This window comes from Phyllostomus hastatus, unplaced genomic scaffold (genome assembly GCF_019186645.2).
Source record: "Phyllostomus hastatus isolate PE091 unplaced genomic scaffold, TTU_PhHast_1.1 phas_contig_62, whole genome shotgun sequence".
NCBI classification, from domain to species: Eukaryota; Metazoa; Chordata; class Mammalia; order Chiroptera; family Phyllostomidae; genus Phyllostomus; species Phyllostomus hastatus.
The window spans coordinates 1291477-1303626 of NW_025333921.1; the positions used below are offsets into that span (position 1 = coordinate 1291477).

The following is a 12150-nucleotide window of genomic DNA, read 5'->3' on the forward strand; positions in this document are numbered from 1 at the left end:
GCTTCCTTGTCTCCTGGTACAAGTTCACAACAGCCACCATCCTGGCTAACAACTCAGTGGGGGGCCAGGCAGGCAGCAGTGGAGGGCTCAAAGGGAGCAGGGCCACAGAATAGTCCCTAGGGCCAGCCTGCCTGAATTGAGAAAAAAAAAATGATTCCCTTTGAGTGATATACTGCAGTGTTACCATGCAATTACCCTTTGGTTATTATCCATGGAGTGTTAGCTAAGCATTCCAGAGCAACAACAAATTTCAAAATCTTTTTTCTTTCAATGTTATAAATAATAGTGATAAACACTTTCCAATGTTCACTTTGACAGAATGTGAAGACACCTGAAATTGGCTCATTATCTTCTGACTTGTCTCCTTTCACATCCTCAGCAGGCAGTGTGCATGTCACAGAATGCTAAAAAGCAAGCACATTGAGGTGGCATCTGGCTGGTTGGGTTCCTGGCAGTGCCATGAAATTTTCATACATACACAAAGGGGGCTTTCAGAAAGAAACTGCGGATTTGCTGCCTGTGAAATAATTAACTTATTTTTTTATTTGATACAAATAACATGACATTTTTTGAAGCTCAGAATGCAAAACATACTTCTGTACAGTAAACATTCTGGAGCCTGGAAATTCTGAATAGCAAATATTCTTTAAGAAATTGTCTTAAGGGTCATTTGTGAGTTTTTTTCCTCCTTTGTTTCTACTCTCAAGTTAAATATTAGTCCAGACATTAAAATAGTTCCACTTAAAGATAGTTCCACAGCTTTCTTAACCAGTGCCTTTTAGTGCTAAAGGTATGAAATCAACCTCTTTTAACGATGTGTTTTTAAATTTTTTAAAAAATGTTTTCATGTATTTTTTAAGGGGGTGGAGAAAAAGAGGGAGGGAAATATTGATGTGAGAGAGAAACATCAATCAGTTGCCTCTCTCACACTCCCCAGCAAGGGACCAAACCCACAACTGAGGCATGTGCCCCAACTAGGAATCCAACAAGTGACACTTTGTCTTGGGATGACGAACCAACCAACCGAGCCACACTGGTCAGGGCTACACTGTGTTTTGTATGTATTCTCGAAGGGTCTCCCTCAAATGCCAGTTGCCTCCAATTTCAGCTTAACTATGGTAGCTGACACAGAATCTAATAAGGTCACTTCTGTTGCATTTAAAAAATGAAGGCATTAAGGAGGTCTCTAAAGGTAAAACAGGGACACATAGATGTTAATGGACATTATCTTTTTTTCTCTCTCTTTTTAGTCTATTATATATATTTTATGGCTCATAAGGAGCACATGTGGCTGACATTTCTACTTAGAGCCAATTGGGGCAGGTGGCTTGTCACTTTCTGAGATAGCTATTAAACCTCTTTCTGCCCTGACTGCACTGTCCTAGGCTCATTGACATTCTTACATTTGTTTGGTTTTCAAATTACGTATATATATAAGTAAAGATCTTACACAATACTCATTAAACTATTTTAACCTTTAAAAGTTGCCTATGTGTAAATATGTTTTAAACAGTTGTTCTGATAGTAAACTATGAAAAATGCCACATATATTCTGTACCTTATTTTTCAAGTCCTGAAATTATAGATAAACTCTGTTGGTGTTACTATAAAGTAATTACTAGTTTTTGTGTGTGAGTTATGGCATAGCACTCAATGCTTGGTAATTGGATATCCATATATTTTGTTTTATTTTTGCTCTTGGCTAGAATAATCTAGATATTTGAAATATTTGTGGCTTTTTTTTAAGGTGAAAACCTTGAAATGTATTTACTTTGAGTATCACCAGAATTCAGTTCTACAGATAAAAAAACAGTGACCATTATCTAAAGTTTAATACAATTAAATTACGTCTAAAGGATCTTTGCATCTCCTAAAAATTTTTGAATCTTAGTTTAGGACCTTAAAACTTTTCACCTGGGCTCTTAAAATATCCTTTCATTTGCTTGTGTTGAGCTCAGATTGTAGAGTGGCTACAGTAATTCCCCCTGGTCATGCCCTGTGTAATCTTCTCCCTTGGAAGATGGATTGGTAATCAAGATTATCCTGAACGAGCCTGTTTTAATATGCTGAAAGCCCTTAAAAGGCCTTTCCCATGTGAGACTCTCTTCCTTGCTGGCTTTGATTTACTTATTCCCTCTTTGCCTTGGTAGGCCCTGGAGTTATTCCTCAGCATTCCTGTTCTCTTGCCTCTGGGTATACTGTAGGATGGCACTTCCCTTCCCTATTAGAGCTAGGTGTGAACATGTGACCTATCTAGGCAAATAAAAACAGAGCAGAACTGACATGGGTCTGATAGGAAGAGACTCCAAGAAATAGTGCGCAATTTAACACATGTCCTTTTCTTGCTATGGCAAGATGATGGAATCTGTCAGTCTGGGTCCCAGAGTAAGGAGACATGAAAAGTCCCCAAGTCAACCCAACAAGTTTTGTGAGCAACTACAACCTTTGTTGTTATAACCCATCAAAATTTGGGGGTTTGGGATTCCTGTGGCATAATTTATATTAATATGGTCAGATACATCACTCCCTCTTATCAAGGTATATGTACTATAGGACTTAGCAGCTCAAATGTCTGACCTCTGTAGATAGTGAAGTGTTTCCTGTTGGGAACCTCCCTGCCTGGTATCAGAAGCTGTAACCCCCACCAAGGCTAAGGCTGAGGGAAACGTAAACCTTGGAAACGTAAGCCACCAAGGAGACAGGTTTATCTCCCTGGCAGGAGCGCTGCTTCTGCTACTTCATCCATAACTGGCCCCCAATGCTTGGTTGGTTAGCCAATGACGAGTAAGATTCCCCAAGAGGGGAATGATCTAAGACAGGCATGATCATGTGGGAGGCCCCCAAGGAAGGACTTTGGGGGCTACAACAAAAGGGGGTGATGGACCCTCGCCCCTCGGCTTTGACAAAGCCTGAGTCCTCATTGTCTGTGAGAAAATCTCCTTATCTCTTGGTTGCCTTAGTTCCCTTGCTCCACCTAAGCCTGAAACAATGACAGGGTGTTGCAGCTCTGTGCTGGAAAGGGCGGGTTCCCTGGGTGATCAGGCCTAAGAAAGAATATGTAAAATCCTGTGAAACCTGTTTTGTTTGGAATGCTCTTGGTTGAATGATAAGGGTCCAAGGAAGAAGGAAGTTTGTTCCTCAAAGTTTTACAGCTCTTTGACCCTGACTCAAAATAGGCCCTCCGAGTTCCTTGTTATCTATTATTTGATCCTTACTTCTTGGCAATGAGTAATGAGCTTTACCTGAATTCTTATGTAAATGGACCCAATAAAAACCTGTTCGGGTGGGAGAACATGGCGCTTTCCCTTAGGGGTACTCTCCCCTAGGGAGGGTGGCCGTGGCGCTCCCCACTAGAGAGAGCGGCCGTTTCGTCCCTATTTCTCCACAGGAATCGGTTGTCTCTGTGTATGTTTTTCTCATGTTTCGTTGAGCAGTCACTGCCGGTTGGTGGCCGCGACAGTTTCCTTCTCTGTGTTCCGACAGATCTTAAAAGTACCTTTTCATCTCTTTAGTGTCTATCCCATAGATTGCTGTGAGGATTACTTGAGTAAATATGTAAGATGCTGGCACACTGTAAGTACTCAAAGAGGATTAGCTAGTATCATTATTATTACTTTATAGCATCTCTCTCTCTTTTGCTATAAAATCACTTCAGTGGAATGTGCCCTCCTCTACAATACTGAGTCTGTGATTTTGTTACAGAACAAACAAGGGGGGCCTGGGACGATATACTATTATTGAAAAAAAAGCCCCCAGGTCCGTCATGTCTGCCGCCAGAGGAAAGATGTCTCTCAATGCCAGAGATTCGTGAAAAGGAAAGGAAATGTTTATTTAATGCTATACAGACTTAAAGTAGTGACCTAATGTCTTCACCAAAATCCCAAAGTCCCTTAAAACACCCACAAACAGACACAGTCCTTCCTTCCTTCCCCCTTTGCCCAGTCCAGAGTACCGTATCTCAGGAAAGGAAATAGAAGTCCATGGCTCAGGCAGTCCTCTGGTTATTCCAAGTTAGTCCTCCACCTCGACTGAGAGACCTCCCTGGGTTCCCGGCACCCTCAGCTGCGTTGCTGGGATCTCTGCTAAAACCAGGTGGTGGTTCCCCCTTCTAAAGCTGCGGGGGTCCCCACTCTGGCAAAGGCACATGGTCCTCTCTCCCAAGGCCACGGGAGTCCCCACTCTGCCAGAGCCACGTGGTTCTCCCTCTCAGGGCTGCGCATGGTTCTCTCTTGCAGGGCTGCTGCATCTGGGTTTTAAATCCCCATGCCAATCTTCCTCTGCAGCCCCATTTCCAACTCCTCCTACACTCAGCTTCACGTGCCAGAACTCACATCCTTCCAGCTTTTCTGGTTGTCATCGTGGGTCTGGGTAGGTGTGGCCCCAAGTCCTGGAGCCAATCATCTCCAGGCTCCCATGCAGGCGCTGTAACTCGGGGGACCTGCACCCCAGTTATGTCTTGGTGAGGAAGTTACTTCCATTCCCTTGGCTCTGAGCATGGCCGCAGCTATTTAACATACCTAAGCGACCAGCCAAAGGCTATAGATATGTTAAATGACCACACCAGAGATTAGCTGCAAGGCTGTTGCTATGAGAAACAGCTTTCAAAGGCCCTGCTCCACGTGTCCCTTCCCCTAGCCCACACCTGGGGAATGGTGGTGAAGACATCTTAAAATCTCCTGGACACCTTAAGTTCTGGACCCCATTTCAAATGCCTATTTGGGGTCCTTCCTCTTGGCTGCACCCTGTAACAATTTCTGCTATCAAAATAAACTACATCGTGTCACCATAAAAAACTGTGTTTGCTCTCCTTCATGTCCTACACTAGCTATAAAAAATTATAAATATTTACACCCTTGTCCTATCCAGACATGGAAACTCAAGAGTCCAGGTCTCAAGGGAGGAGCCGGCCAGCGCGGGGTCTGCACACATAGGAGCCCCTTGGACCTCGAGTGCAGGGGAAGGAGACAATTAAGACAGTAGGGCCACTGTCCCACCTTCTGGTTTTATTGCAATTATTTCTTAAATATTTGTCTTTACTGAGGTCCCCACGGGCGCTGTGTCCCACAGCTGACACCGGCTGTTTGGCCTGTGAGTGGCAGCCAGCCCCTGCACTGCGGTGCTGTCTTTGAGGCTCGGGATGGCGCACGCCCAGTCCTGGGGATCTGAACCTGGCTGGGCTAGAAGTGGCACCCACGGCCCTCAGTGAGCATGTTTGCTGCGGGCTGTAGGATGGGCCCCTCCCTGCACTACTGGTACCTCTGGCTGGACCTCCTGCTGTCTGCATCTGGCCTCTGTAGCCTCCCAAATGCCCTTAGGAAAGTCCTGGTCGATCAGCCAGCCGTGGTCCTTTCCCATGCTGGGAGTGGGCGCCTGGTACTTTTTGGTTATTGGCTGCTAGAGGGCCAGATCCTGGACAAGAGCTGCAGTGCTTATTTAAAGAGATGTGAGACATGAAAAGAGTATCTTACATAAATTTCCTGCCAGTATCACAATTACACTGTTTGTATCTCAAAGAACCAAATATTATCTGTATTAAATCTAGATGTACCATTTTTTATGGATATTTGCATCTTTAAAGGTAGCTGCCCAAAATAATCTTAATGGGTAATCTTTAACTCATTCTAGAAAAATCTGTTCAATTCTTTTCAAAAGAAATTGCAATTTAGTTAAAACTAAGTATCCCCTTAGAAACAGAACAGAAGAGTGAAGATTAAAATAGAAAATGGTCCAAAATGTGACTTATGCCTCTGGTTTGAGGTTTTAAAGAAACATGGAAGGAAGAGCAGAATATATAGATTTTCATTTCATGGTCAGTAAAAAAAATTACCTTAGTTGTAAAGTGGATACCATTTTGCATGAAATACTGCAATTTCTTGAGAGAGTAATCTAAAAACTTGTTTGGATCATTGTTAACAAAGTTCACGCCAAGTTTCTTCAAAACATAGCTCCCAATCTTTTCCCAAACTTTTCCTAGAACTATAATGGTAGAATGAGAAAAAATATTATATTAGAAAATGCTTTCCCTATATCATGATAGAATCCCCAATTATCACAGTTTATTTTTCTGATGAGACATATAACTGTAATTGAACTTTCAGTCCTTTTTTCTTTCATATACCCTACCCCAAAATCAATTGCAATACTCTGAAATATAAATCATGGTGAATAAGTATTTGGAATTGATTTTTCTTCTAAAATGTTTTAAAAGTTAGAAGCAGCCTTAATGCTTGGGTCAGTTTTTCATATATTTAACTTGTAGAAGAAATTAAAATACTTTGTTATTATGACTTTTTTTTTTGGTCATGGTGTTTCTCTTGGTAAAGTGGGAACAGAGCTTTTTGCTACCATAACCAATAGTGTTAGTATGAATATTTTAAAAATATGATTCCCATAAATTCTTAACCAAAATGATTTAGTAAAAAACTATTTTTTCTATGGATATGTTATTTCATACCAGGAAGTTTCCATCTTAAAATATTTATATGGCCCTGGAGCCCTGGAATCCAGGCCAGTTAGGAGGCCATTTAGGAGCCCAGTCCTGCAGTAATCACCTGCTTCTTTCCTTTCAACATGACAGATGCTGCTTTGTCCTTCGCCAAGGACTTCCTGGAAGGTGGAGTGGCCATGACCCAGTCAGCAATTGTGTCCATTGAGCCAGCTGGTCAAGCTGCTGCTGCAGGGGCAGCATCCCAGTGCCAGTAAGCAAGTCATTGTGGATATGCAATCAGGGGCCATACAGACTGCACATTTCTTATCTCCAAGGAGCAGGGAATCCTGTCCTTCTGGGCAGTGACCTGGCCAATGTTATCAGATCCTTCCCCACCCAGGATCTCAACTTTGCCTTCAAAGATAAATACAAGCAGATCTTAGGTGGTGTGGACAAAGGAACCCAGTTTTGCTGCTACTCTGCAGGGAATCTGGCACCAGGTGGTGCTTCTGGGCCCACCACATTTTGTTCTATGTATCCTCTTGTATTTGCTTGTACCCGTCTAGTAGCTGATGTAGGCAAAGCTGGAGCTGAAAGGGAATTCAAAGGCCCCCGTGACTGACTGGTTATAATCTACAAATCTGATGGGGACAAGGGCTTGCACCAAGGCTTTCATGTGCCTGTGCAGGGTTTCCTCGTTTGACTACTTTGACTACTTCGTTTGACACTGCACAGAGAATGCTTCCAGATCCCAACAATATGCCCATCTTCATCAGCTGGATGATCGCATAGTCCATCAAGGTGGTGGCTGGGTGGACTTCCTATCCATTTGACATCGTTCATTGTGACATGGTGATGCAGTGAGGGTACAAAGGAACTGATACCACGTCACAGGCCTGCTTAACAGCTGGAGGAAGATTGCTTATGATGCAGGAGGCAACGCTTTTTATAAGGGTGCACGGTCCAATGTTCTCAGAGGCACGGGTGGTGCTTTTGTTCTTGTCTTGTATGATGAAATCAAGAAGTTCACACAAGTTATTTCCTAGCCCTCCCTCCAGGAACAGATACAACATATCTTGAGCATTCTTGACAGACTGTTTGTCAATGGCAACTATTTAACATTTGAAGATGGGAAGCAATAACTTAATCTGATCAGTTTTCTCTCTCTCTTTTTTAAAGACTGTATTTATTTATTTTTTTAGACAGGGGAAGGGACACAGAGAGGGAGAGAAACATCAATATGTGGCTGCCTCTTGTGTGTCCCCTACTGGGGATCTGACTTGCAACCTAGGCATGTGCCCTGACTGAGAATCAAACTGGTTACCTTTTGATTTGTAGGCTGGTACTCAACCACTGAGCCACGCCAGCCAGGGCTGATCAGTTTTCTCTTAAGGCCATTTCCATGATGATGATGGGACTCAATTATATTTTTTATTTTGGTCACTCCCAATAAACAATGAATTTGAAGAAATAAAAAAATCTGAAATATTAAAAAATCATGTGTACAATTGGTGATTATATATTTATTTGCATGTATAATGGCATTTGATCATAATGCCACTGTCATCAATATTCTCTGATGCCATAGAGGTCAATACCAAATGTTTAAAAATCTGTTATCAAGTAATGATTAGCAATTGTATATGTACCACTTATTGCACTCATACAAATAACAAAATAAGAACTTAAGCAATTTCTTCTGGAGAAAAACTATAACATGAAAGTCATAATAGATGGTGAAATAAAGTATTTTAATTCCTCCTGAAAGTTAAATAGATGAAAACATGGCCCAACCATTTAAGGGTACTTTTAACTTTTAAAATATTTTACAAGAAAAAAAATCAGCTCTAAATACTTATTCACCACAATTTACATTTCTCTCCCCACTTCCTTCCTCTCCCTCTCTCTCTTTTCTTTTGATTTAATCTTTATTGTATTTTTTCCATCACCATTTAGTCCCCTCATACTCCCTCCATCTGGCAATCACCACCCTGTTGTCCACGTCCATGAGTCCTTTTTCTTTTTGTTCAATTCCTCTGCCCCTAACCTACCCCCCGCCTCACTAGCTGTCATCAATAAGTCTGTTCCCATTTTCCTTGTTAGTTCAATTTATATCTCAAGTGTTGTGCTGCACAAGAAGAACAATTTAGAAAAAAACATTTATAAACAAAACATGCCATGTTTCAACTTTCTAATTCATAACAACACATGCATTTTCAGAAGTATAAATGGTCAGTCATGACAAAACCCACTAAATTCTCATATGGGAAAAAGTTCATCATCATCGCCATAACAATCCCTCGGAAGTCAGACAGACCTTGGCTTCTTCCTGGTTTCTCCTTCCTGTTGGTGTGGAACAAGAGAGTACCTCAGTGTCTCTGTCTCAGGCTTATCACTTATAAATGGTGGTAATAGCATCTATCTCCCAAGGTTGCTGTGAAGTTTAAATAAACCCTTGTAGAACATACTGCCTTGTACAGGGTAATCACTTAATACCTTTTACTATTGTTATTGCAAGTGCAGTACTTTACACTTTACAAAGTACTTTTTACCTCCAGTCTCTCATTTGAGATAATTAGCTCCTGGATGACAGTACAACTGTTATCCCAGAACCATGTGCAAGTATTTAATAAGCATGATTGCTACTTGATTTGTTCAGATGAAAGAGCAGCAGATTACATTCCCTTTGCTTTGATGTAAGATCATAGTGTATTAAAGGTACTACTACTACTACTATTATTATTTTTTGCTTAATTGTACCTGGCTTCAAACTATTTAAAGACAATTTTATTTATTCATGCTTGTCAGGCTTTCTCCCACAGAGCTAATTTTGATCCCCGCTTTATAAATGGTAAAGAGAAATGTGAAATAACATCCCTAAGGCAAGAAGGTAATCAGCTCTAGAACCAAGCCTAGCTTGATGAGGAAATGCTCAGAAGGAACTATCTTCTGCTCCTGCCCCGATGAATCCTGAAAATTTCGAATTTTGTTTGTAAGTGTTTGAATGCACAGAAACGAAAAGCAAGTATTGGAACAATACTGGTGTGAAACCTTTGGTAGTGGCCCTGACATCTTATCTTGGCCATTTATGCCTTTAATTTTCTTAGTGATTGGCAAGTGTTAAATCCATTTTTTTCCTTTTTTCTTTTAATATATTTTATTGATTATGCTATTACAGTTGTTCCATTTCTCCCTCTTTATTCCCCTCCCTGCACACCCCTCCCACCCACATTCCCCCCCTTTAGTTCATGTCCATGGGTCATACATATAAGTTCTCTGGCTTTTCCATTTCCTATACTATTCTTAACCTTCTCCTGTCTATTTTCTGCCTACCATTTATACTATTTATTCTCTGTACATTTCCCCCCTCTCTCTCCCTCCCACTCCCCCACTGATAACCCTCCATGTGATCTCTATTTCTGTGATTATGTTCCTGTCCTAGTTGTTTGCTTAGTTTGTTTTTATTTTTGTTTTAGATGTGGTTGTTAATAATTGTGAGCTTGTTGTCATTTTACTGTACATATATTTGTCTTCTTTTTCTTAGATAAATCCTTTTAACATTTCATATAATAAGGGCTTGGTGATGATGAACTCCTTTAACTTGACCTTATCTGGGGAGCACTTTATCTGCCCTTCCATTCTAAATGAAAGCTTTGCTGGATAAAGCAATCTTGGATGTAGGTCCTTGCCTTCCATGACTTGGAATACTTCCAGCCCCTTCTTGCCTGCAAAGTTTCTTTTGAGAAACCAGCTGACAGTCTTATGGGAATTCCTTTGTAGGTAACTGTGTCCTCTTCTCTTGCTTCTTTTAAGATCCTCTCCTTAATTTTAATCTCGGGTAACATGACTCTGATGTTCCCTGGTGTCTTCCTCCTTGGGTCCAACTTCTTTGGGACTATCTGGGCTTCCTGGACTTCCCGGAAGTCTATTTCCTTCACCAGATTGGGGAAGTTCTCCTTCATTACTTGTTCAATTCTTGTACTCCCTTTTCTCCTTCTGGCACCCCTATGGTTCAAATGTTGGAACGTTTAAAGATGTCCTGGAGATTCCTAAGCCTATCCTCATTTTTTTGAATTCTTGTTTCTTCATTCTGTTCTGGTTGAATGTTTCTTTCTTCCTCTGATCCACACCAGTGATTTCAGTCCCAGTTTCCTTCCCATCACTATTGGTTCCCTGTACATTTCCCTTTATCTCACTTAGCATAGTCTTTATTTTTTCATCTAATTTGGGAACATACTCATCCAGTTCTGTGAGCATCCTGATTACAAGTGTTTTGAACTGTGCATCTGATAGGTTGGCAACCTCTTCATCGTTTAGTTGTATTTTTTCTGGAGCTTTGATCTGTTCTTTCATTTGGGCCATTTTGTTTTTCTTGGCACACCTGTTACATAGTAAGGGGCAGAGCCTTAGGTGTTTACCAGGGTGGGGCAACCCACGTTACTGCATTGTGTTGCTGTCTGTGGGGGAGCGGTCCAAGAGGGCACAATGCTGCTTACTGTGCTCTCTGCCAGATTTCAGTCACTTCCCCTGCTACCCACAAGCAAATTGGGCCCTTCTAGTGCTGATTCCCAGGTGGGTGGTTTTGGGTATGTTCTAGGACCCTGTGGGTCTCTCCAGCGAACTCTCCTGTGAGGCTGGGAGTTTCTTCCACTGCAGTCACAAACCCCACTGGTGTTTTCAATCAGAGGTTTGAGGCTTTATTTCCCTGCACTGAAACTCTGGGTTGCATGGTCTGTCTCGCTCCCCAGTCGTTCCTACTGGTTTATCAGCATGTGAATGTGGGATGGCACAGTCTGCAATCTTCTGCCTCTCTGTGTCTGCCAGCTGCCACCTTGCCTGCCCCGGCCTGCCAGGCGCAGCCTTGCTGGGAGTCCTCTCCACTCGGCTGCCCATCTCCCCCTGCTCCTCCTGGTCTGGATGAATATTTTATCTTTAACTCCTTGGTTGTCGGACTTCCATACAGTTTGATGTTCTGTCAGTTCTGGTTGTTTTTTGTTTTCAAATTTGTTTTTGTATTTCTTTTGGTTGTGCAAGGAGGCACAGTATGTCTACCTATGCCTCCATCTTGGCTGGACGTCTCTGTTAAATCCATTTTTAAAAGTACCCTGTAACCTCCGACCTTAAAAAGATGGCAAATGGTTTCGGAAGCAGTTAAAAGCCCCCTTATATGTTGAGTGCTTTTTTAAAAAAAGATTTGATTTATTTATCATTAGAGAGAGGGGAAAGAGAGGAGAGACACATCAGTGTGTGAGAGATACATCAATTGATTGCCTCTCATATGCCCCCATCTGGGGACCTGGTCTGCAACCCAGTCATGTGCTCTGAGTGGGAATCAAACCAGCGACCTTTCAGCTCACAGGCTGACACAATCCACTGAGCCACACCAGCCAGGGCAATTTTTTAAAATAAGATTTTCTGAAAGCACTCACATTTTATGCAAAGGTTGAGAATATTTTCTCTTTTGATTTGGATAAAGTTAGGTTCTTGTGTGAAGGAATCAGAGTAACTTTGGTAATAACCTCAGAATGATCTATGAGAACACTCTGCTTTAGGCGGTATTTCTAGAGGAAGACAGCAATTGCTGCCGTTCTTTCACACTAAAATATGCTGGTGGTAGTGGTGGCCTATTTGCATATTCAGCAATGATTTCTGCGTTGCAGTTGACCCACTTGACAAATGTTAGTTTTTTTCCTGGGGATAAATAATTGTTCTAAGAGACTTGT

The 12150-nt window shown here is 41.8% G+C and overlaps 1 pseudogene; it reads left to right on the forward strand.

Moving 5' to 3' along the window:
• The first annotated feature begins 6570 nt into the window (after positions 1-6570).
• LOC123825121 lies at positions 6571-7473 on the forward strand (annotated as a pseudogene).
• The last annotated feature ends 4677 nt before the right edge of the window (positions 7474-12150 follow it).